The following is a 27,163-nucleotide window of genomic DNA, read 5'->3' as shown; positions in this document are numbered from 1 at the left end:
GAAGTTCGCAAACCTGGGGCAAATGTGATGCAAGTGCTAGAGGAGAACTCCTTTTGCTCTCGAAGAATATATGTTAGTAAAGCAGCGGTTCCACCACCAAGGGAATGTCCAACAATATGTAGTATCAAAATCTAAGAATTAGAAATGATGTCCTCTATGTGGAAAGTAGATAAAGAATCAAAACCAGAGTATTTTTCTTGATTTTGTAATTAATAAGTACTTAGTTTGTACATTCTTTTTAGCGTATGTTTTCTTTTACTTTATACTTCAACTTTTGACAATCTTAGAAGCCTCACTAAACTAGGAAAGATCAGGCGGACGATGATGATCTAATCTTTTCATGATTTAAATTTAACCTCATCTCATCGTCATGCTTCTGTTGCAGACAAACAGATAATCATTTCTTGGAATATGTATGTATCAAAAGTGTTTTCACTTGAAGATCTTAACATGGTTAATATTCATGGTGTCAAAGGCTAGCTTGCGTGTACCTAAACTATTCTCACAAATTACTACTGGGCTCTACTACACTACATTTGGAGACCACCAACCTAAATCCGTTCTCTCTATGTTCTTTGGCTTTATCAAATTGACCCTTACAAGTACCATCCACGATGATATGGATTACCTTAGAAACTTAGATTATATGTATATGCATTTGAATCTAGACTAGCCAGGAATTGCAACTCTCTTCCGGTTATTGGTGCGTTTGGGTGAAAACGACAGTTTCTTTGGCCTCTAGAAAGAGGGGATACCTTTTCTGAAGATGATGGAAACGGTCCCCAAGACGAAATCCAACTATCAATGCCATCTGGAATTTCAAATGTCCTAAGAAAGTTGGAATTTTATAGTGGTATTTAGCCCACACAGGGTTATATGCTCAAGATCGATTGCAGAGGAAATGTAAAAGTTGGGCTTTTTAGCCCTCTGTCTGTCACCTATGCCTTAGGAATGAAGAAATCTAGACCATATGTTTCGCCATTATTGCTTTGAGTTTAGAATGGCTGCTTGCCTAAAACTATAGATGGTTCAGGTTGGCTCCTTGAAGTCTTTTTGGATGGTAGGACAATGTCCAAGAAGGCAGATATATTGTGTGGAATTGTGCAGCTAAGGTTGATTTTATGTGGAAAGAAAATAAAGGATCTACGAAGATAGGGGATAGGTTCCCCTCTCTTCAGCCTTTCTAGGACTTCTCTTGTAATAACAACATTTCTTCAAAAAAAAAAAAAAAAATCCTATAGAAAAAACTTTTCAATCTTAAACGAGTAGCTTCCTTTTAGATTCTCTTAGGAGGGGATATAGATAGTTTGTTGGTTCTCTTTCCCCCCCTTAATACTCTTTCATTTCTTACTAATAAAAGATCTCCTAAACAAATAATCACCGACTTCGCTAGCCAAATTTCTTCAAAAATATAACTAAACACATTATAAAACTAAAAGGTCTGAGATTAATAAAAAAAAAAAACCACAAATACTAGCATAGTTCATCTCAGAAACATCTGGGAAAAAAATACAATTTATCAATTCAAACAAGATTATGATGAAAATACGGTGGGCAAAACATAAGTTTTCATCATCCAGTAGAATCTAATTGATAGAAGGAGACAATGACGGTATAAGAAAGAATAATGAAGTAATTGAGTTTATATGCGTATAGATAGATTTAGAAAGCCAAAGAAGGTAAGAAAATAATGTACCTTTATTTTGTAGTTGGGAAAATCGTCAAGACCCTTTGAATAAGAAAGAAGTGCTTAGCTTGGCAATCCAACGCGCTGCAGCAACCATCCCAAAGTGTGCATATCTTAGAACTAGATTACTTATCCCACCATCATGTAAAACTGAATGATGGAAAGGAACCACTACACCAGTTACTGCTGTTGATGTATGTTTGATACTAGGAGTACCCCGAATCAATAGAAGGAAACATTTTGAACTACTATCACGAATTATTGTAAAGGCAGGCTTCAAAATCTGCAGTTAGTAAAGAAGTACTTAAAAATGATGGTAAAAAACTCAACTCAAATAAAGAATTCTAACCAACGGAAACAATAAAAGTTAGAATTTCTATAAATAGTAAAACTCGGCGCTATCATAGAAGAAGATATTCAGGTACCAGAACTCGTTCTTGTTTTTAGAACTCTATCAAGTGTTTCTCTAAAAATTATAATTGAAAAATTGGAAAGAAACGTGTATAAACTTCAAAGAAAAAAACAAAAAATGAAATCGTTAAGAGATGCTTTTCATTTAAATGAAAAATAAAATTCTTAATCAAATTTAAAAAACAAACGAACATATTTCTAAAAAAACTACATCCGAAACTTGCATTAGATTTTGAAAGCACCCTTGAGATAGACAATGAAGCAAAAAGCCCTAAAGATTGAAGTAGTATTTATAAACTTAATTCTCAAAATGTAAAAATAAAAGAGCAAATTATGAAAGGAAAGTTTTACTTATTCCGACTGAAATTGTTATAATGTTGAGAACGCAATTTTCCTAAAAAAATATCAATAATGCTATTGAATCAATATATGAGAGAAGCAAGGTTTGTTATTAAACATGATGGTTTGTTAAGAGTGAGGACATATAAGATGGATATTGTGCCTAAATTTTCACTTATCAAATCTAGATGGATTTTTTTTTTCTTATATCAAAGATGGAGAATCATAAATATTGAAAAGACGTTGATAGATGACTATTACTGTACTAGATAATGACATTTTGTTGTATTTGTAAATAAAACAATTAATTACAATAATTTCTCTTGCTCTTCATATTATTAAAATTAATTTTGAAAGAGTAGAGAAATATTTTTATTTAATTTTAAAAATGATAAAAAAGGATAATTTTAACAAATGGAAAATCAAAACAAATCAATTCTCGGAAATTTGTTATTTTATATGTCAAAGGTAACAAACATTGATAAAATAACAATCTTTTAATGATGCAAAATTTTTTATTAACAATATGCAACTTTTTTTTTTTAATATAAAGTTTGTCATGCTCAATAATCATTTTTCTCCAATATAACAAACACCATTGAAAAATTCATATTAGAATTGAATTGGTAACTTCATATAATATATAGTTGATTAACTTAGAAAATTTATTGTTTTCACATCTTGATCTATGCTATACCTAATAATTTCTCTCATAATTTCAATTTTCTACGCATGGTTTCTTTTTCCATAAGTAATATTTTTTTTAGAAAAATCTCATTTCCTCACACACACACTTTCTTAAGCTATAATGATTCTATAAATACATATTTTTCTTCACAAACCAAAAACCAAAAATTACACACATTTCAGTGGCTTTTATAAATCATCTTGTTCTCATGTTGAAATCATCTTGTTGGACTCGTTAGAAACATTTAAATAAATATTTCAAATATCATCAGTTAAATATGTAAATAGTAGGAAATGGTATCAATTTTATGTTTGATCAATAACATTTCCTAGTGTTTAGAAATAATTGATCTATAATTTGCTATGCACATTATAATATGTAAAAAAAAAGAATCCCGAAGCCCATTGACATGTTGGCTTAGCCCATAATTTTCAAAATTCAAAATTCACGCTTTTAACGGTAACATTTCCCTAGGATCATCCTATTTAATGATCCTCCACTTGTCAACATTCATAGAATCGCTTCCATTTCTTCTGGCACCGTCAAAATTTTGTTTAGATTGAAGAAGTTTTGTTTAGGGTTTTCCCGTCGGCCATACCAGAGTCAAAATTTCTTCAATGAAAACAAAAATTTGATCTCCATTTCGCCATGGATTTCCATACCTCGTCAAGGAGAGAACTCCGAATAAGATTCCGGCCAATGTCACTAATATCGCCATGGCCGACGCTCTTGCTGCTCGATCTTCAATCCGTGAGTCATCTTCTTCCCTGTAGAGTGTTCATCTTGTGATTTTGGATTGCTTTTACAAGATATGTTTTCTGATTTTGAATTGTTTGCTTTTCGTATAGGCTAAAGGAATCGAGGGGTTTTTGTACGGTGATAGAGCCTGAATCGTTTTTTGATTCTGTACTTTAATCGTGTAATTTTAGTGAGTTTGAAGCGTATAATATAATTCTACTAAATAAGATTTTTCTAGGGTTTTCGGAAGTTTATTTAGATATTTCCTTATTCGCTCTTGGTATAGGTTGAAGGAATCAAGGAGTTTTTGCACCTTGATAGATCTGGAATACCTGAATAGCCGATAGAGGTTATTTCCTCGGGAATTCCACGAATTGCATCGAGAACTTCGAAAAGAAGAAAGGCCCCTCAAAGATGAAGCAATTACTACTCGATCACATTGAGAACTTCAAAAAGAGAAAAGGCACTCAATCATGAGGCGATTACTACTTGATCACGCCTAAGTGCAGCTTGAGTTTAGGGGGAGATCTGAAAATGGAACCAATTACTGTCCACATATTGTTCAATGATATGCCTAACAGTTCAGGTTTGCATTTGTTGACTTCCTTGTGCTTTTTCCTTTGTATATTGATCTGTTTAGTTGAAAATTTTGACGATTGATAAAAATTGGTGCAGAACTCGTGAAGGAAAGTAAGGAATTAGAAAATGAAACCAATTATTGTTCATATGTCTATTGGTGACAGGTCTAACAGTTCAGGTTTGCATCTTGTGATTGTCTTGTTCTTCTTTGTTTTGCACAACAATATGCTTAGTTGAGAAGTTTGATGAATGATAACAATTGGTGCAGAACCCGTGAAGGAAAATAGCTTCAACTTCCTCTTTAGTGCAGCTAAGTTCTGACCAAACCCACCTTCAAATTTCCCCCCACAGCTCCAGACTCCAAAATTTCACAGGAAGAAGAAGACACAGTAGGAGTAGCAGCAGAGAAAACATGACCATTCCCCTCTTGAGATGGAACAAGAGAACCCCCATTCTTATCTCTTCCATCATGGATTTTTCTGTGCTTAATCACAAAAATCACCTTCTTCACAGGGTACTCACTTCTTTCTTCTTTCGTCTCACCATTTTCCTCCCCTGTTTTGTTGCAGGACTTGAGTTGCACATCAGTGGTAGGAGGCTGACAAATTGCAATGATGGGTTTGGTGCAGCCGTTGGAAGAGGTGGGATCTGGAGGTGAAGGTACAGAGGTGGAAGAAATTGAAGGTAAAGTCTTCTACTTTTTGCTCAAACAAGCACCCATTAGAGATATTGAGAAAGACCCAACAATGGAAATTCTCTAAAGAAGTAGGAAGAAAGAAGAGGTTGGTGAGTTTTTGAGATATTTTTAATTTAGATTTATCTTTTGGCTTCCTTGCATTTTTGTATTATGGATTATGGTGAAATTTTGAGTTTCTGCTTTCTTTTTCCTTTTTGTCCAATTACTGTCCTCATGTTGTTCGATGATATGCCTAACAGTTCAGGTTTGCATTTGTTGATTTCCTTGTTCTTTTTTGTTTTGTATATAGATCTGTTTAGTTGAATTTTTTTATTATTGATAGCAATTGGTGCAGAACTCAGTGAAGGAAAGTAAGGAATTAGAAAATGAAACCAATAATTGTTCATATGTCTATTGGTGATATGTCTAACAGTTCAGGTTTGCATTTTGTGACTATTGGAAACAGAGTCTAGGAAAAACGATGAATTAGGAAGCAAATTAGATGAAGAATTGAGTGCGTAAGTTGATGATGGAGAGAAGAATAAGATGGAGTCTGAAGCTACTCTCGGAGGAGCACAAATGGTTCTTGATGATCTGTTAAAATTTAGTTACTGCAAAGAAGGTTGGTGATTCTAAATTACAGAGGCTATTAATAACCATCAATAATTTTTCTCCATCTGTGCATTGAGAAATATTTACCTGATATGTTTGTCCTTCTTTTACATTGCTGCAGCACCACATGCTAATTTGGATGTGAAATGTTTCTCTGAAATGAAAAGTAAATGAGGCTTCCAAAGAGGTTGATTCTGTGGAGATTTCTGCCGAGGAAATCAAAGTTTTCCATTGTAAAAGACCTCACCAGCTTTCCCTCTCAGGTTTTTCTATTCTTTTTCTTTAATATTTTGGAATTTTGCATGTGTGATTTCTGAATATATTATTGGTTTTTTCCTTTTATCATTTCTCCCTGGTAATTTTGATGTGATTTAAGAAAAAGAATGGTTGTCCATGAATCAAATTTTCTATATTATCTTAACTCTACCTTAAATGAAGACATGTATGTCTTCTAGTTTCACTTTAGTTGGGTCTTTCTTTCTTATTTTTTTTTAATTCCAAATCTTACTCATGTGGTTACGGTGATTGAATGATCATTATTATATTTATTTCTTGTTGGAGACTGTAAGTTTTATTTTATTTTTTGGCCTTTGTTATTTGCACCTATACAGGGGTTTGAAAAGTTCAATCCCTCTCCTCTTTTATATGACATTCTTTTAGTTTTGGCTGTTTTCTAGTTGATCTATTATTGGATTGTTCAAATAATTTTTACTTCTTCTAGATGTTATATTCATTTTTCTCACTGTTTTTGTTTTTTATTGAACTATTGTGTGGCAGTCTTTATTTATTGGTTATCTGTTCTTTCACTTTTGTTTTTTCATATTTTCTTAGTTTCTTTTAAGGAGTTTGACTAAATATGAATTGTTTTCATGGTCTTCCATACTCTCAATTTTTGTAGTTCCATTGTTCTATTCTATATTATTTTCTTTTGGTTATTTTTTGTATGCAATGTCTTTTTGATGAGACATTTTTAATGTAGATTTATATTGCATTCTGTATTATGGATTATTTATAATTTCGAGTTTCTTCTCTTTTTTTATTTTTCTTTTTTGTTCTCTCTTATGTGGACATTTTCTTTTTTTTTTGGTATTCTCTGTTTTCTCTTTTCTTTCTTTCTTTATTTTTTATTTACTTAGTTGGTCCTACATTTTTTGTTTTCTTTATTTTTTGTGGAATTTGTTTTCTTATGATGTAGTTGTGTCCCATTAAATTTATTTTGGTGATTTAACAATCCATAATGTTCTTTTTCATTTTTATGTTGTTTTTTCTTTGGTTCTTTGTCGTGCAATGTCCATTTATGCGATATCTTTAATTTATTTCTTTTAGCTTCTTACATTTTATTTTATGGATTGTTTGTATTAAAGGAATGTTTTGATATTTTGAGTTTCTGTTTTTTCTATTTTTTGTATTTTGTTGTCTCTCTTTATGAGATATTTAAATTTTTAGGTTTATTATTTTTTAGCTTGCTTGCTTATGTATGGATTGTTCTGAAATTTTGAGTTTTTTTTCCTTTTTTTCTTTGGTCATTTGTTGTGCGTTGTCTCTTTATTCCATTTTAATTTAGGTTTGCTTTTGATATTTTCTTTCTCTGTTTTGTGCAATGTCTTTTTTAGGAGACATTTTAAATTTAAATTTGTTCACCTTTAGTTTGATTTTGCATCATTGCTTTGTATTCAAGGATTGTTTTGATATTCTGAGTTTCTGTTTTTTTCTATTTTTTGTATTTTGTTGTCTCTCTTTATGAGATTTTTTAATTTAGGTTTATTATTTTTTAGCTTGCTTGCTTAGGTATGGATTGTTCTGAAATTTTGAGTTTTTTTTCCTTTCTTCTTTTGTCATTTGTTGTGCGTTGTTTCTTTATTCCATTTTTAATTTAGGTTTACTTTTGATATTTTCTTTCTCTGTTTTGTGCAATGTCTTTGTTAGGAGACATTTTGAATTTAATTGTCTCTTTATTCCACTTTTAATTTAGGTTTACTTTTGATCTTTTCTTTCTGTGTTTTGTTCAATGTCTTTTTTAGGAGACATTTTAAATTTAAATTTGTTCACCTCTAGTTTGCATTTTGCATCATTGCTTGTATTAAAGGATTGTTTTGATATTTTGAGTTTCTGTTTTTTCCTATTTTTTGTATTTTGTTGTCACTCTTTATGAGATTTTTTAATTTAGGCTTATTATTTTTTAGCTTGTTTGCTTATGTATGGATTGTTCTGAAATTTTCTTTGGTCATTTGTTGTGCGTTGTCTCTTTATTGTACTTTTAGTTTAGGTTTACTTTTGATCTTTTCTTTCTCTGTTTTGTGCAATGTCTTTTTTAGGAGACATTTTAAATTTAAATTTGTTCTCCTTTAGTTTGCATTTTGCATCATTGATTGTATTAAAGTATTGTTTTGATATTTTAAGTTTCTGTTTTTTCCTATTTTTTGTATTTTGTTGTCTCTCTTTATGAGATTTTTTAGTTTAGATTTATTATTTTTTAGCTTGCTTGCTTATGTATGGATTGTTCTTTTCTTTTTTTTGGTCATTTGTTGTGCAATGTCTCTTTATGAGACATTTTAAACATAGGTTTATTAGTTTTTAGCTTGCTTGAATTTTGTATTATGAATTGTTCTGAAATTTTTAATTTAGATTATTTATTATCTTTTTAAGCTTGCTTGGATGATGGATTGTGTATTGTTTTGAAAATTTGAGTTTCTGTTCTTTTCTTTTTGTTGGTCTTTGTTGTGCAATGTCTCTTTATGAGACATTTTAAACATAGGTTTATTAGTTTTTAGCTTGCTTGAATTTTGTATTATGAATTGTTCTGAAATTTTTAATTTAGATTATTTATTATCTTTTTAAGCTTGCTTGGATGATGGATTGTGTATTGTTTTGAAAATTTGAGTTTCTGTTCTTTTCTTTTTTTTGGTCTTTGTTGTGCAATGTCTCTTTATGAGACATTTTAAACATAGGTTTATTAGTTTTTAGCTTGCTTGAATTTTGTACTATGAATTGTTCTGAAATTTTTAATTTAGATTATTTATTATCTTTTTAAGCTTGCTTGGATGATGGATTGTGTATTGTTTTGAAAATTTGAGTTTCTGTTCTTTTCTTTTTTTGGTCTTTGTTGTGCAATGTCTCTTTATGAGACATTTTAAACATAGGTTTATTAGTTTTTAGCTTGCTTGAATTTTGTACTATGAATTGTTCTGAAATTTTTAATTTAGATTATTATTATCTTTTTAAGCTTGCTTGGATGATGGATTGTGTATTGTTTTGAAAATTTGAGTTTCTGTTCTTTTCTTTTTTTTTTGGTTTTTGTTGTGCAATGTCTCTTTATGAGACATTTTAAACATAGGTTTACTAGTTTTTAGCTTGCTTGAATTTTGTACTATGAATTGTTCTGAAATTTTTAATTTAGATTATTTATTATCTTTTTAAGCTTGCTTGGATGATGGAAATTTGTTGTGAAAATTTGAGTTTCTGTTCTTTTCTTTTTTTTGGTCTTTGTTGTGCAATGTCTCTTTATGAGACATTTTAAACATAGGTTTATTAGTTTTTAGCTTGCTTGAATTTTGTACTATGAATTGTTCTGAAATTTTTAATTTAGATTATTTATTATCTTTTTAAGCTTGCTTGGATGATGGATTGTGTATTGTTTTGAAAATTTGAGTTTCTGTTCTTTTCTTTTTTTGGTCTTTGTTGTGCAATGTCTCTTTATGAGACATTTTAAACATAGGTTTATTAGTTTTTAGCTTGCTTGAATTTTGTACTATGAATTGCTCTGAAATTTTTAATTTAGATTATTATTATCTTTTTAAGCTTGCTTGGATGATGGATTGTGTATTGTTTTGAAAATTTGAGTTTCTGTTCTTTTCTTTTTGTTGGTCTTTGTTGTGCAATGTCTCTTTATGAGACATTTTAAACATAGGTTTATTAGTTTTTAGCTTGCTTGAATTTTGTATTATGAATTGTTCTGAAATTTTTAATTTAGATTATTTATTATCTTTTTAAGCTTGCTTGGATGATGGATTGTGTATTGTTTTGAAAATTTGAGTTTCTGTTCTTTTCTTTTTGTTGGTCTTTGTTGTGCAATGTCTCTTTATGAGACATTTTAAACATAGGTTTATTAGTTTTTAGCTTGCTTGAATTTTGTATTATGAATTGTTCTGAAATTTTTAATTTAGATTATTTATTATCTTTTTAAGCTTGCTTGGATGATGGATTGTGTATTGTTTTGAAAATTTGAGTTTCTGTTCTTTTCTTTTTTTTGGTCTTTGTTGTGCAATGTCTCTTTATGAGACATTTTAAACATAGGTTTATTAGTTTTTAGCTTGCTTGAATTTTGTACTATGAATTGTTCTGAAATTTTTAATTTAGTTTATTTATTATCTTTTTAAGCTTGCTTGGATGATGGATTGTGTATTGTTTTGAAAATTTGAGTTTCTGTTCTTTTCTTTTTTTTGGTTTTTGTTGTGCAATGTCTCTTTATGAGACATTTTAAACATAGGTTTACTAGTTTTTAGCTTGCTTGAATTTTGTACTATGAATTGTTCTGAAATTTTTAATTTAGATTATTTATTATCTTTTTAAGCTTGCTTGGATGATGGATTGTGTATTGTTTTGAAAATTTGAGTCTCTGTTCTTTTCTTTTTTTTGGTCTTTGTTGTGCAATGTCTCTTTATGAGACATTTTAAACATAAGTTTATTAGTTTTTAGCTTGCTTGAATTTTGTACTATGAATTGTTCTGAAATTTTTAATTTAGATTATTTGTTATCTTTTTAAGCTTGCTTGGATGATGGATTGTGTATTGTTTTGAAAATTTGAGTTTCTGTTCTTTTCTTTTTTTTGGTCTTTGTTGTGCAATGTCTCTTTATGAGACATTTTAAACATAGGTTTATTAGTTTTTAGCTTGCTTGAATTTTGTACAATGAATTGTTCTGAAATTTTTAATTTTGATTATTTATTATCTTTTTAAGCTTGCTTGGATGATGGATTGTGTATTGTTTTGAAATTTTGAGCTTCTGTTCTTTTCTCTTTTTTGGTCTTTGTTGTGCAATGTCTCTTTATGAGACATTTTAAACATAGGTTTTTTAGTTTTTAGCTTGCTTGAATTTTGTACTCTTAATTGTTCTGAAATTTTTAATTTAGATTATTTATTATCTTTTTAAGCTTGCTTGGATGATGGATTGTGTATTGTTTTGAAAATTTGAGTTTCTGTTCTTTTCTTTTTTTTTGTTTTTGTTGTGCAATGTCTCTTTATGAGACATTTTAAGCATAGGTTTATTAGTTTTTAGCTTGCTTGAATTTTGTACTATGAATTGTTCTGAAATTTTTAATTTAGATTATTTATTATCTTTTTAAGCTTGCTTGGATGATGGATTGTGTATTGTTTTGAAAATTTGAGTTTCTGTTCTTTTCTTTTTTTTGGTCTTTGTTGTGCAATGTCTCTTTATGAGACATTTTAAACATAGGTTTATTTGTTTTTAGCTTGCTTGAATTTTGTACTATGAATTGTTCTGAAATTTTTAATTTAGATTATTTATTATCTTTTTAAGCTTGCTTGGATGATGGATTGTGTATTGTTTTGAAAATTTGAGTTTCTGTTCTTTTCTTTTTTTTGGTTTTTGTTGTGCAATGTCTCTTTATGAGACATGTTAAGCATAGGTTTATTAGTTTTTAGCTTGCTTGAATTTTGTACTATGAATTGTTCTGAAATTTTTAATTTAGATTATTTATTATCTTTTTAAGCTTGCTTGGATGATGGATTGTGTATTGTTTTGAAAATTTGAGTTTCTGTTCTTTTCTTTTTTTTGGTCTTTGTTGTGCAATGTCTCTTTATGAGACATTTTAAACATAGGTTTATTTGTTTTTAGCTTGCTTGAATTTTGTACTATGAATTGTTCTGAAATTTTTAATTTAGTTTATTTATTATCTTTTTAAGCTTGCTTGGATGATGGATTGTGTATTGTTTTGAAAATTTGAGTTTCTGTTCTTTTCTTTTTTTTTGGTCTTTGTTGTGCAATGTCTCTTTATGAGACATTTTAAACATAGGTTTATTAGTTTTTAGCTTGCTTGAATTTTGTATTATGAATTGTTCTGAAATTTTGACTTTTTTTATTTTTTATTTTTCTGGTCATTTGCTGTGCTATGTGTTTTGGTGAGACAATTTTAATCTAAATTTATTCTTTTAGCTTTTATTTTGTGTATTTTGTGTTACGGATTGTTTTGAAATTTTGAGTTTTTTTTGTTGTCCTTTGTTGTGCGATAACTTTTTATGAGACATTTTTAGCTTAGATATTTTTTAGTTTGTTTCCATTATGTATTATGGATTGTTTTTTTGAACTTTTGAGTTTCTTCTTCTTCTTTTCTTTTTTGGTTTTTTGTTGGGCAGTGTCTTTTTATGAGATATTTTTAATTTAGATTTATCTTTTGGCTCCCTTGCATTTTGTATTATGGATTATTATGAAATTTTGAGTTTCTGCTTCTTTTTAATGAGACATTTTTTAACTTAGGCTTATTATTTTTTTTGCTTGCTTGAATTTTGTATTATGGTCTGTTCTGAAATTTTGACTTTCTTTGTTTTTCTTTTCTGGTCATTTGTTGTGCCATGTTTTTACATTTCTTCTTTTGGTTTTTACATTTCTTCTTTTGGTTATTTGTTGTGCGATGTCATTTTAGGATACATTTTTTCTTTAGATTTAGTTTGCATTTTATATTAAGGATTGTTCTAAATCCTTCTCTTTTCTTTTTCTGGTCATTTGGTGTGGGATGTCTCTTTACGACATTTTTAAAAGCTTGCACTTTTTTGTTAGGGATTGTTTTGAAATTTGGAGTTTGTTATGATATTCTTAAAGTATTCTCTGTTTTTTCTTTTCTGTTTATTTTGTTAGTTGGTGATATTGTTTTTCTTTGAACAAATGTGGAATTTATTTTCTCCTTATGTAGCATTTTCTCTACGACTTTTTTATGTGAAATTCTTTGGTTTAGTTCTATTGTTGTTGATGTTTTCATAATTGTAGTTAACTTTTTTGGTATATGTTTTTTTTTATTTTATTTTCTTTATTTTCTTTGTTCAACGACATAGCAATATTTCTCTTGACCAATGATCTATTGGATTTTTTTTCCTTTCACTGTGAGGATTTTTTTTTTCATTTCTTTTGTGTAATCATTTTGTGCATTTTCATTCTACTGGATTTTTTTTTCCTTTCACTGTGAGGATTTTTTTTTTCATTTCTTTTGTGTAATTATTTTTTTGCATTTTCATTCTACTCATCGCCGCATTCATTGTTTTGATTTTTGTAATTACGGAATTTTTTGAATATTTTCATTCTACTGGTAGGCTTCCACAACCATTTCCCTTGGGAAAAGTCAATAATGCTAAAGAATCCTCCTTGTCCTCCTTGGATTACCTTTTCTTCATATTTTATTCCAAATATATGCTTGTATATAAAGAAAATGGAACCGATTACTGTCCACATGTGATATGCCTAACAGTTCAGGTTTGCATTTGTTGATTTCCTTGTTCTTTTTTGTTTTGTATATAGATCTGTTTAGTTGAAATTTTTTATTATTGATAGGAATTGGTGCAGAACTTAGTGAAGGAAAGTAAGGAATTAGAAAATGAAACCAATTATTGTTCATATGTCTGTTGGTGATATGTCTAACAGTTCAGGCTTGCATTTGTTGATTTCCTTGTTTGTTTTGTTTTGTATATAGATCTGTTTAGTTGTTTTTTTTTTATTATTGATAGCAATTGGTGCAGAACTCAGTGAAGGAATGTAAGGAATTAGAAAATGAAACCAATTATTGTTCATACGTCTACTGGTGATATATCTAAAGTTCACGTCTACTGTCTTGTTCTTTTTTGTTTTGCACAACGATATGTTTAGTTGAGAAGTTTGATGAATAATAACAATTGGTGCAGAACCTGTGAAGGAAAATATGAAATTGGAAACAGAGTGTAGGAAAAATGATGAATTAGGAAGCAAATTAGATGAAGAATTGAGTGTGTAAGTTGATGATGGAGAGAAGAATAAAATGGAGTCTGAAGCTACTGTCGGAGGAGTAATCAGAAATGTTTCTTGATGATATGTTAAAATTTAGTTACTGCAAAGAAGGTTGATGATTCTAAATTACAGAGGGTATTAATAACCATCAATAATTTTTCTCCATCTGTGCATTGAGAAATATTTAGCTGATATGTTTATCCTTCTTTTACATTGCTGCAGCACCGCATGCTAATTTGGACGTGAAATGCTTCTCTTAAATGAAAAGTAAATGAAGCTTCCTAAGAGGTTGATTCTGTGGAGATTTCTGCCGAGGAAATCAAAGTTTGCCATTGTAAAAAACCTTACCAGCTTCCTCTCAGGTTTTTCTATTCTTTTTCTTTAATATTTTGGAATTTTGCATGTGTGATTTCTTAATATATTATTGGTTTTTTCCTTTATGATTTCTTTTGATTTTGGAGAGTTTCCACGGTGATTTTGATGTGATTTAAGAAAAATAATGGTTGTCCGTGAATCAATATTTCTACATTATCTTACTCTACCTTAATTGAAGACATGTATATCTTCTAGTTTCAGTGTCTTTCTTTCTTATTTTTTTAATTCTAAATCTTATTTATTTGGTTACGGTAATTGAATGATCATTATTATATTTATTTCTTGTTGGGGACTGTAGGTTATTTTATTTTTTAGCCTCTGTTATTTGCACCTATACAGCGGTTTGAAAAGTTCAATCCCTCCCCTCTTTTATATGACATTCGTTTAGTTTTGGCTGTTTTCTAGTTGATCTATTGGATTGTTCAAAAAAAATTTACTTCTTCTAGATGTTATATTCATTTTCTCACTGTTTTTGTTTTTGCCAAGGAAATCAAAGATTGTCATCGTAAAAAACCTCACATCTGCTTTCCTTCTCAGGTTTTTCTATTATTTTTCTTTAATATTTAGGAATTTTGCTTGTGTGATTTTCTGCATATATTATTGCCTTCTTCCTTTATCCTTTAGTGTGATTTTTGAGAGTGTCATGGGTAATTTTAAGGTGATTTAAGAAAAATTGGTTGTCCGGGAATCAATTTTTCTATATTACCTTAACTCTACCTTAATAGAAGACATGTGTCTTCTAGTTTCACTTTAGTCGTGTCTTTCTTTCTTATTTTTCTTTAAATCTAAATGTTACTTATTTGGTTACGATGATTGAATGATCATTATTATATTTATTTCTTGTTGGAGACCGTAGGTTTTATTTTATTTTTTGGCCTTTGTTATTTGCACCTATACAGGGGTTTGAAAAGTTCAATCCCTCCCTCCCCTCTTTTATATGACATTCTTTTAGTTTTGGTTGTTTTCTAGTTGATCTATTATTGGTTTGTTCAAATATTTTTTACTTCTTCTAGATGTTATATTCATTTTCTCATTGTTTTTGTTTTTCTATTGAACTATTGTGTTGCAGTCCTTATTTATGGGTTATCTTTTGTTTCACTTTTGTTTTTTTAACATTATCTTAGTTTCTTTTAACGAGTTTGACTAAATGTGAATTGTTTTCATCGTCTTCCATACTCTCGATTTTTGTAGTTCCATTTTTTATGGTATATTATTTTCTTTTGGTGATTTGTTGTGTGCAATGTCTTTTTTATGAGACATTTTTTAATGTAGATTTATATTGCATTTTGTATTATTGATTATTTTGTAATTTTGAGTTTCTTTTCTTTTCTTTTCTTTTTTCCATTTTGTTCTCTTTTATGTGGACATTTTCTTTTGGTATTCTCTGTTTTCTCTTTTCTTTCTTTCTTTATTTTTTATTTACTTAGTTGGTCATACATTTTTTTCTTTGAACAAATGTGGAATTTGTTTTCTTCTAATGTAGTTGTGTCCCAGTAAATTTATTTTCGTGATTCATTTTTCTGTTGTATTTTCTTTGGTTCTTTGTCCTGCAATGTCCATTTATGCGACATCTTTAATTTATTTCTTTTAGCTTCTTGCATTTTATTTTATGGATTGTTTGAAATTTTGAGTTTTTCTTTTTCTGGTCCATTATTGTGACATTTCTAATTTAGATTTATTATTTTGTATTATGGATTGTTTTTTGAAATTTTGAGTGTCTTCATGTTTTGTTGTGCGATGTTTTCTTAGGAGACATTTTGAATTTATATTTATTATTTTTTAGCTTCCTTGTATTAAAGGATTGTTTTGATATTTTGAGTTTCTGTTTTTTCCTATTTTTTGTATTTTCTTCTCTCTTTATGAGATTTTTTAATTTAGGTTTATTATTTTGCTTGCGTATGTGTGGATTGTTCTGAAATTTTGAGTTTTTTTTTTTCTTTGATCATTTGTTGTGCAATGTCTCTTTATTCCTTTTTTAATTTAGGTTTATTTTTTAGCTTTCCTTTCTCTTTTTTGTGCAGTCTTTTTAGGTGTGGATTGTTATGAAATTTTGAGTTCTTTTCCTTTTTTTTTCTTTGGTTATTTGTTGTGCGTTGTCTCTTTATTCCATTTTAATTTAGGTTTATTTTTTATCTTTTCTTTCTCTGTTTTGTGCAATGTCTTTTTTTAAGAGACATTTTAAATTTAAATTTGTTCACCTTTAGTTTGCATTTTGCATCAATGCTTGTATTAAAGGATTATTTTGATATTTTGAGTTTCTGTCTTTCCTATTTTTTGTATTTTGTTGTCTCTCTTTATGAGATTTTTTAATTTAGGTTTATTATTTTTAGCTTGCTTGCTTATGTATGGATTGTTCTGAAATTTTCTTTGGTCATTTGTTGTGCGTTGTCTCTTTATTCCACTTTTAATTTAGGTTTAATTTTGATATTTTCTTTCTCTGTTTTGTGCAATGTCTTTTTTAGGAGACATTTTAAATTTAAATTTGTTCACCTTTAGTTTGCATTTTGCATCATTGCTTGTATTAAAGGATTGTTTTGATATTTTGAGTTTCTGTTTTTTCCTATTTTTTGTATTTTGTTCTCTCTTTATGAGTTTTTAATTTAGGTTTATTATTTTTTAGCTTGCTTATGTATGGATTGTTCTGAAATTTTGAGTTTTTTTTCCTTTTTTCTTTGGTCGTTTGTTGTGCGTCGTCTCTTTATTCTATTTTTAATTTAGGTTTACTTTTGATATTTTCTTTCTCTGTTTTGTGCAATGTCTTTTTTAGGAGACATTTTAAATTTAAATTTGTTCACCTTTAGTTTGCATTTTGCATCATTGATTGTATTAAAGGATTGTTTTGATATGTTGAGTTTCTGTTTTTTCCTATTTTTTGTATTTTGTTGTCTCTCTTTATAAGATATTTTAATTTAGGTTTATTATTTTTTAGCTTACTTGCTTATGTATGGATTGTTCTGAAATTTTGAGTTTTTTTTCCTTTTTTCTTTGGTCATTTGTTGTGCGTTGTCTCTTTATTCCATTTTTAATTTAGGTTTACTTTTGATATTTTCTTTCTCTGTTTTGTGCAATGTCTCTTTTAGGAGACATTTTAAATTTAAATTTGTTCATCTTTAGTTTGCATTTTGCATCATTGATTGTATTAAAGGATTGTTTTGATATTTTGAGTTTCTGTTTTTTCCTATTTTTTGTATTTTGTTGTCTATCTTTATGAGATTTTTTAATTTAGGTTTATTACTTTTTAGCTTGCTTGCTTATGTATGGATTGTTCTGAAATTTTCTTTGGTCATTTGTTGTGCATTGTCTCTTTATTCCCTTTTTAATTTAGGTTTACTTTTGATATTTTCTTTCTCTGTTTTGTGCAATGTCTTTTTTAGGAGACATTTTTAATTTAACTTTGTTCACCTTTAGTTTGCATTTTGCATCATTGCTTGTATTAAAGGATTGTTTTGATATTTTGAGTTGCTGTTTTTTCCTATTTTTTGTATTTTGTTGTCTCTCTTTATGAGATTTTTTAATTTAGGTTTATTATTTTTTAGCTTGCTTGCTTAGGTATGGATTGTTCTGAAATTTTGAGTTTTTTTTCCTTTCTTCTTTTGTCATTTGTTGTGCGTTGTTTCTTTATTCCATTTTTAATTTAGGTTTACTTTTGATATTTTCTTTCTCTGTTTTGTGCAATGTCTTTGTTAGGAGACATTTTGAATTTAATTGTCTCTTTATTCCAATTTTAATTTAGGTTTACTTTTGATCTTTTCTTTCTGTGTTTTGTGCAATGTCTTTTTTAGGAGACATTTTAAATTTAAATTTGTTCACCTTTAGTTTGCATTTTGCATCATTGCTTGTATTAAAGGATTGTTTTGATATTTTGAGTTTCTGTTTTTTCCTATTTTTTGTATTTTGTTGTCACTCTTTATGAGATTTTTTAATTTAGGCTTATTATTTTTTAGCTTGCTTGCTTATGTATGGATTGTTCTGAAATTTTCTTTGGTCATTTGTTGTGCGTTGTCTCTTTATTGTACTTTTAATTTAGGTTTACTTTTGATCTTTTCTTTCTCTGTTTTGTGCTATGTCTTTTTTAGGAGACATTTTAAATTTAAATTTGTTCTCCTTTAGTTTGCATTTTGCATCATTGCTTGTATTATAGGATTGTTTTGATATTTTGAGTTGCTGTTTTTTCCTATTTTTTGTATTTTGTTGTCTCTCTTTATGAGATTTTTTAATTTAGGTTTATTATTTTTTAGCTTGCTTGCTTATGTATGGATTGTTCTGAAATTTTCTTTGGTCATTTGTTGTGGGTTGTCTCTTTATTCCATTTTTAATTTACTCTTTATTCCATTTTTAATTTAGGTTTACTTTTGATCTTTTCTTTCTCTGTTTTGTGCAATGTCTTTTTTAGGAGACATTTTAAATTTAACTTTGTTCACCTTTAGTTTGCATTTTGCATCATTGCTTGTATTAAAGGATTGTTTTGATATTTTGAGTTGCTGTTTTTTCCTATTTTTTGTATTTTGTTGTCTCTCTTTATGAGATTTTTTAATTTAGGTTTATTATTTTTTAGCTTGCTTGCTTATGTATGGATTGTTCTGAAATTTTCTTTGGTCATTTGTTGTGGGTTGTCTCTTTATTCCATTTTTAATTTACTCTTTATTCCATTTTTAATTTAGGTTTACTTTTGATCTTTTCTTTCTCTGTTTTGTGCAATGTCTTTTTTAGGAGACATTTTAAATTTAAATTTGTTCACCTTTAGTTTGCATTTTGCATCATTGATTGTTTTGAAACTTTGAGTTTCTATTTCTTATCCTTTGTTGTGTGATGACTTTTATAAGACGTTTTTAGTTTAGATTTATTATTTTTTAGTTGGTTTGCATTATTTGTTTTTTTTTTGAAATTTTGAGTTTCTTCCTTTTCTTTTTCTTTTTTTGTCATTTGTTGTGCGATGTCTTTATATGATATATTTTTAATTTAGATTTATTATCTTTTAGCTTTCTTGTATTATATCTGGTATTATAAATTATTATAAAATTTTGAGTTTCTTCTTTTTCTTTGTCCTTTGTCATTGTGCGATGTCTCCTTATGAAACATTTTTTAACTTAGGTTTATTGTTTTTTTTTTGCTTCCTTGATTTGTATTATGGATTGTTTTGAAATTTTGACTTTCTTTTTTTCTTTTTATGGTCATTTGTTATGTCGTCTTTTTATGAGATGTTTATAATTTAAATTTATTCTTTTAGCTTGCATTTTGTTGTGGTATGGGATTGTTATGAAATTTTGAGTTTTTTTTTTGTCCTTTGTTGTGAGATTACTTTTTATGAGTCATTTTTAGTTTAGATATTTTTTACCTTTTGTATTATGGATTGTTTTGTGAAATTTTGAGTTTCTTTCTTTTTCTTGCTTTGGTCCTTTGTTGTGTGATGTTTTTTTTATTACATTTTTAATTTAGATTATTTATTATCTTTTTAAGCTTGCGTGGATGATGGATTGTGTATTGTTTTGAAAATTTGAGTTTCTGTTCTTTTCTCTTTTTTTGGTCTTTGTTGAGAGATGTCTCTTTACGAGACATATTAAACTTATGTTTATTAGTTTTTAGCTTGCTTGAATGTAGTATTATGAATTGTTCTGAAATTTTGACTTTTTTTGAACTTTTTTGGTCATTTGCTGTGCTATGTTTTTTGATTGATGAGACATTTTTAATTTAAACTTATTCTTTAGCTTGCATTTTGTGTTATGGACTGTTCTGAAATTTTGAGTTTTTTTGTTGTCCTTTGTTGTGCGATAACTTTTTATGAGACATTTTTAGTTTAGATATTTTTTTAGTTTGTTTGCATTGTTTCTTAAATTTTGAGTTTTTTATGAGATATTTTTAATTTAGATTTATCTTTCGGGTTCCTTGCATTTTGTATTATGGATTATTATGAAATTTTGAGTTTCTGTTTTTTTTTCTTTGGTTGTTGTGCGATTTCTGTTTATGAGACATTTGTTTAACTTAGGTTTATTATTTTTTTGCTTGCTTAAATGGTCTGTTCTGATATTTTGACTTTCTTTGTTTTTCTTTTCTGGTCATTTATTGTGCCATGTCTTTTTCATTTCTTCTTTTAGTTCTTTCGTGTGTGATATCATTTTAGGATACATTTTTAAATCTAAACATTTCTTCTTTTGGTTCTTTGGTGTGCGATATCATTTTAGGACACATTTTTAATTTAGATTTATGATACTTAGTTTGCATTTTATATTAAGGATCGTTCTAAAAACATTTTTTTCTTTTTCTTTTTTTGGTCATTTGGTGTGGGATGTCTCTTTATGTGACATTTTTAATTTAGATCTATTTTTTAGCTTGCATTTTTGTTAGCGATTGTTTTGAAATTTGGAGTTTGTTATGATATTCTTAAAGTATTCTCTGTTTTTTTTTCTTTTTATTTTGTTAGTTGGTGATATTGTTTTTCTTTGAACAAATGTGGAATTTATTTTCTTCTTATGTAGTTGATTTTCTCTAAGAATTTTTTTATGTGAAATTCTTTGGTTTAGTTCTATTGTTGTTGATGTTTTCGTAATTGTAGATAACTTTTTTGGTATATGTTTAGATTGATTTAATTTTCTTTATTTTCTTTGTTCAGCGACATAGCAATATTATTCTACTCTCTTGACCAACGATCTATTGGATTTTTTCTCTTCATTGTGAGGATATTTTCTTTTATTGTGCAAGTCTATTTTTTACATTTCTTTTTTGTGTAATCATTTTTTGTGCATTTTCATTCTACTCTTGTGGTTGCATTCATTGTTTTGATTTTTGTAATTACGGAATGTTTTGAATATTTTCATTCTACTGGTAGGCTTCCACAACCATTTCCCTATTGGGAAAAGTCAATAATGCTAAAGAATCCTCCTTGTCCTCCTTGGATTACCTTTTCTTCACACGTGTCTTATATATATATATATATATTTTATTCCAAATATATGCATGTATATAAAGAAAATGGAACCAATTACTGTCCACATGTGATATGCCTAACAGTTCAGGTTTGCATTTGTTGATTTTCTTGTTCTTTTTGTTTTGTATATAGATCTGTTTAGTTGAAATTTTTAATTATTTATAGCAATTGGTGCAGAAATTAGTGAAGGAAAGTAAGGAATTAGAAAATGAAACCAATTATTGTTCATACTGTCTATTGGTGATATGTCTAAAGTTCAGGTTTGTATTTTGTGACTGTCTTGTTCTTTTTTGTTTTGCACAACAATATGTTTAGTTGAGAAGTTTGGTGAATGATAATAATTGGTGCATAACCCATGAAAGGAAACTGAGTTTAGGTTTCAGTCTAGGAAAACCATGAATCAGGAAGCAAATTAGATGAAGATCAATTGAGTGTGTATGTTGATGATGGAGAGAAGAATAAGATGGAGTCTGAAGCTACTCTCAGAGGAGAAACCAGAAATGGTTCTTGATGATCGGTTAAAATCTAGTCACCGCAAAAAGAAGGTTGATGATTCCAAATTACAGAGGGTATTAATAACCGTCAATAATTTTTCTCCATCTGTGCATTGAGCAATATTTAGCTGATATTTTGTCCGTTTTTTACATTGCTGCAGCACCACATGCTAATTTGGATGTGAAATACTTCTTTGAAATGAAAAGTAAATAAAGCTTCCAGAGAGGGAGGATTCTGTGGAGATTTTTGCCAAGGCAATAAAGAATTTTGTCATTGTAAAAAACCTCACACTTACTTTCCCTATCAGGTTTTTCTATTCTTTTTCTTTAATATTTTGGTATTTTGCTTGTGTGATTTTCTGCATATATTATTGCCTTTTTTTTTAGTTTGATTTTTGAGAGCGTCCTTGGTAATTTTAAGGTGGTTTATGAAAAATTGGTTGTCCGGGAATCAATTTTTCTATATTACCTTAACTTTACCTTAATAAAAGACACGTGTCTTTTAGTTTCACTTTAGTTGGGTCTTTCTTTCTTATTTTTTTTAAATCTAAATCTTACTCATTTGGTTACGGTGATTGAATGATTATTATATTTATTTCTTGTTGGAGACTGTAGGTTTTATTTTATTTTTTGGCCTTTGTTATTTGCGCCTATACAGGGGTTTGAATAGTTCAATCCCTCTCCTCTTTTATGACATTCTTTTAGTTTTGGCTGTTTTCTATGGTTCTATTGGATTGTTGAAATAATTTTTACTTCTAGATATGTTGTATTCATTTTTCTCACTGTTTTTGTTTTTTTTTTATTGAACTATTGCGTGGCAGTCTTTATATATTGGTTATCTTTTGTTTCACTTTTGTTTTTTCATATTTTCTTAGTTTCTTTTAATGAGTTTGACTAAATATGAATTGTTTTCATGGTCTTCCATACTCTCAATTTTTGTAGTTCCATTGTTCTATTCTATATTATTTTCTTTTGGTTATTTTTTGTATGCAATGTCTTTTTGATGAGACATTTTTAATGTAGATTTATATTGCATTTTGTATTATGGATTATTTATAATTTCGAGTCTCTTCTCTTTTTTTATTTTTCTTTTTTGTTCTCTCTTATGTGGACATTTTCTTTTTTTGGTGTTCTCTGTTTTCTCTTTTCTTTCTTTCTTTATTTTTTATTTACTTAGTTGGTCCTACTTTTTTTGTTTTCTTTATTTTGTGGGATTTGTTTTCTTCTGATGTAGTTGTGTCCCATTAAATTTATTTTGGTGGTTTAACAATCCATAATGTTCTTTTTCATTTTTATGTTGTTTTTTCTTTGGTTCTTTGTCCTGCAATGTCCATTTATGCGATATCTTTAATTTATTTCTTTTAGCTTCTTACATTTTATTTTATGGATTGTTTGTATTGAAGGATTGTTTTGATATTTTGAGTTTCTGTTTTTTCCTATTTTTTGTATTTTGTTGTCTCCCTTTATGAGATATTTTAATTTAGGTTTATTATTTTTTAGCTTGCTTGCTTATGTATGGATTGTTCTGAAATTTTGAGTTTTTTTTTTCTTTTCTTTGGTCATTTGTTGTGTGTTGTGTCTTTATTCCATTTTTAATTTAGGTTTACTTTTGATATTTTCTTTCTCTGTTTTGTGCAATGTCTTTTTTAGGAGACATTTTAAATTTAAATTTTTTCACCTTTAGTTTGATTTTGCATCATTGCTTTGTATTCAAGGATTGTTTTGATATTCTGAGTTTCTGTTTTTTCCTATTTTTTGTATTTTGTTGTCTCTCTTTATGAGATATTTTAATTTAGGTTTATTATTTTTTAGCTTGCTTGCTAATGTATGGATTGTTCTGAAATTTTGAGTTTTTTTTCCTTTCTTCTTTTGTCATTTGTTGTGCGTTGTCTCTTTATTCCATTTTTAATTTAGGTTTACTTTTGATATTTTATTTCTCTGTTTTGTGCAATGTCTTTTTTAGGAGACATTTTAAATTTAAATTTTTCACCTTTAGATTGCATTTTGCATCCTTGCTTGTATTAAAGGATTGTTTTGATATTTTGAGTTTCTGTTTTTTCCTATTTTTTATATTTTGTTGTCTCTCTATATGAGATTTTCTAATTTTTTATATTTAGGTCTATATGAGATTTGCTTATGTATGGATTGTTTTGAAATTTTCTTTGGTCATTTGTTGTGCGTTCTCTTTATTCCACTTTTAATTTAGGTTTACTTTTGATATTTTATTTCTCTGTTTTGTGCAATGTCTTTTTTAGGAGACATTTTAAATTTAAATTTGTTCACCTTTAGATTGCATTTTGTATCCTTGCTTGTATTAAAGGATTGTTTTGATATTTTGAGTTTCTGTTTTTTCCTATTTTTTGTATTTTGTTGTCTCTCTTTATGAGATTTTCTAATTTAGGTTTATTATTTTTTAGCTTGCTTGCTTATGTATGGATTTTTTTTCCTTTTTTTCTTTGGTCATTTGTTGTGCGTTGTCTCTTTATTCCATTTTTAATTTAGGTTTACTTTTGATATTTTCTTTCTCTGTTTTATGCAATGTCGTTTTTAGGAGACATTTTAAATTTTAATCTGTTCACCTTTAGTTTGCATTTTGCATCATTGCTTGTATTATAGGATTGTTTTGATATTTTGAATTTCTGTTTTTTCCTATTTTTTGTATTTTGTTGTCTCTCTTTATGAGATTTTTTAATTTAGGTTTATTATTTTAGCTTGTTTGCTTATGTATGGATTGTTCTGAAATTTTCTTTGGTAATTTGTTGTGCGTTGTCTCTTTATTCCATTTTTTTTGTTGGTCTTTTGTTGTGTGATGTACTTTTATGAGATTTTTTTAGTTTAGATTATTATCTTTTAGCTTCCTTGCATTTTGTATTATGGATTATTATGAATTTTTGAGTTTATGCTTTTTCATTTTTTTTGTCCTTTGTCGTTGTGTAATGTTTCGCTACGCGACCTTTTTAACTTAGGTTTATTATTTTTTTTGCTTGCTTTAATTTTGTGATTGATCTGAAATTTTGACTTTCGTTTTTCTTGTTCTAGTCATTTGTTATGTCATGTCTTTTTATAAGATATTGTTAAGTTAAATTTATTCTTTTAGCTTGCATTTTGTGTTATGGGATTGTTTTGAAATTTTGAGTTTTTTTCTGTTCGTGTATTGTTATGCGATGACTTCTTATGAGTCATTTTTAGTTTAGATATTGTTTAGCTTGTTTGCATTTTGTATTATATGGATTGTTTTTTGAAATTTTGACTTGCTTCTTTTTCTTGATTTGGTCCTTTTTGTTGTGCTATATTTTTTTATTAGACATTTTTAATTTAGATTATTTATCTTCTTTTTAAGTTTGCTTGGATGATATGGATTGTGGATTATAATTTTGAAAATTTGAGATTCTGTTTTTTTTTTTTCTTTTTTTGTCATTTGTTTTGCAATCTCTTTTGATGAGATATTTTTAATTTAAATTTATTCTTTTAGCTTGCATTTTGTACTAGGGATTGTCTTGAAATTTGAGGTTTGTGATGATATTTTTACTTTTGGTATTCTTTGTTTTTTTTTCTTTATTTTATTTTGGTAGTTTGTGATTTTTTTTATTGAACAAATGTGGAATTTATTTTATGCTCATGTAGTTGCATTTGATGGGGTTCAAATTCTTTTCACCCTCTCTTTGAAACTTTATTGTTTGTCTGATTATTCAAATCTTCCCTTTTTGTTTTGTGTTATTTTTTATGTGAAATTCTTTTGTTTAGTTCTATTGTTATATCTTTGTTTTTTTATCTTAAATCTCGCTCATTTGGTTATGACATTGAGTGATCATTGTTATATTTATTTCTTGTCAGAACGAGTATAGATTTATTTTAATCTTTTGTTGTGCGATGTCTTTTTATGAGACATTTTTAATTTAGATTAATCTTTTTAGCTTGCTTTTTTGTATTACATTATTATGAAAATTTGAGTCTTTGCTTTTTATTTTTTGGTCATTTGTTGTGCGATGTCTCTTTTGGAGACATTTTTAATTTAAGATTTATTATCTTTTAGTTTACATTTTTACGTTATGGATTGTTGTGAAATTTTGAGTTTCTACTTTTTTTTGGTAGATATTTTTATTAAATTTATTATTTTTTAGCTTAATTTCGTTTTTATTAGGTGATTGTTTTTAGAAATTGAGTTTTTTTTTCCTTGTTTTGGTCTTTTGTGGTGCAATGTTTTTTATGACACATTTAATTTAGATTTATTATCTTACCTCGCACGATTATGGTACATTCTAAAATTTTGAGTTTCTTCTTGTTCTTTTTTTGGTCTCTTGTTGTGCGATGCCTTTTTATGAGGTAATATTTAATTTTGATTTGTTATCGTTCAACTTCCTTGCGTTATTAAGGATTGTTTTGATATTTTGAGTTTCTTTTGGTTTTTTGTTGTGCGATGTTTTTTTATTTATATTTATCATCTTTTAGTTTGCATTTTGCATTATGGATTGTTATAAAATTTTGATTTGCTTTTTCTAGTCATTTGTTGTGTCATGCCTTTCGAGGACACATCTTTTATTTAGTAAAAGATTTATTCTTTTAGTTTGTGAAGTATTAGAGATTGTTTTCAACTTTTGGTATTCTTTGTTTTTTCTTTTCTTTTCTTTCAATTTTGTTAGTTTGTGATATTTTTTTTTTCTTTGATTTAATAAATGTGGAATTTATTTTCTTCTTTCTATGTAGCATCATTTTCTCTATGATGGCTTTTGAAATTTTATTGTGTCTATTTGATTATTCAAATCTTTCCCTTCTTGTTTTGTGTTGTTTTTTATGTGAAATTCTTTGGTTTAGTTCTATTGTTATTGATCTACTCTCTGACCTACGATCTATTGGTTGTTTTTCTTTTCATTGTGAGTTTTTTTTTTTCTTTTATTGTGTGAGTCTTTCTGTTTGTGTAATCATTTTTGTGCATTTTCATTCTACTCACGGTGTTTAATTTCATTCATATTTTTTTTAATATTTTAATTCTATTGGATTAGGGCTTCGACCTGAAACCTCATTTTTCTGTCATATTCTGACCGTTCCAGTTGGTTTCGTCGTACTGCCCGTGGGTTAACATGTTATAAATTCAGGCTTTGCTTCTCTTTTTAGTAGGTTCTGAATAGACTTTATACCTTTTAGTAGGCTTCAAATGAAATATGTTTTGAATTCGACATAAGACTGTAAGTTGTTTGTTTGGTCTTTTGTTTTTTTGTTTCTATGTAGGATTTGAAACATAACCATGGATTCAATAGGTAATTTTCATTGGAGGTCACAACTTCACTTACATGTTTTTATTTTAGGCATGTGCAAGCATAATTTGTATTGGCTAAGAATTGGTAGCTGGTGTTGATATTACAAAGGTTACCCTAGAATATTGATGTGTAGACTTGTGCTTTAAAATGATTTTTTCTTTTCTTATCAGGTACTACAAGAATCTATTGGATCAATAAAGCCACGTAGCAATTGATTGAATTAGACTTTTTGTAGACTCTTCAAGCTTTGATTAAGATTGTAATTACCAAGCTTTAGTTACCAATTTGATTGTATTTGTCTCTTTGGAAAACATTCGATAAACTCCTTGTACTACTATTTTCTATGTTTACGTTTAACTGAAGCTTCTATGTTATTGTAATAAACTTTTTATTTTTTATTA

At 28.1% G+C, this 27,163-nt stretch overlaps 1 long non-coding RNA gene across 3 annotated transcripts; it reads left to right on the top strand.

Annotated features, from left to right (window-relative positions):
* Nucleotides 1–3,630: 3,630 nt before the first annotated feature.
* LOC107992294 (uncharacterized) lies at nt 3,631–27,163 on the top strand. Of its 3 annotated transcripts, none has more exons than XR_007823521.1 (8): nt 3,631–3,875; nt 3,974–4,044; nt 4,150–4,449; nt 4,539–4,620; nt 4,711–5,126; nt 5,585–5,740; nt 5,852–5,993; nt 26,933–27,163. It is a non-coding gene; the product is annotated as an uncharacterized LOC107992294 (long non-coding RNA). The 3 variants fall into 3 exon arrangements; XR_007823519.1 differs by having other exon boundaries at nt 3,974–4,053; XR_007823520.1 differs by having other exon boundaries at nt 3,974–4,053; nt 4,711–5,224.

Source organism: Cucumis melo, chromosome 9 (genome assembly GCF_025177605.1).
Source record: "Cucumis melo cultivar AY chromosome 9, USDA_Cmelo_AY_1.0, whole genome shotgun sequence".
Taxonomy (NCBI): Eukaryota; Viridiplantae; Streptophyta; class Magnoliopsida; order Cucurbitales; family Cucurbitaceae; genus Cucumis; species Cucumis melo.
Note: the sequence above shows the minus strand (reverse complement) of the source record. Positions and strands in the feature narration are given on the sequence as shown.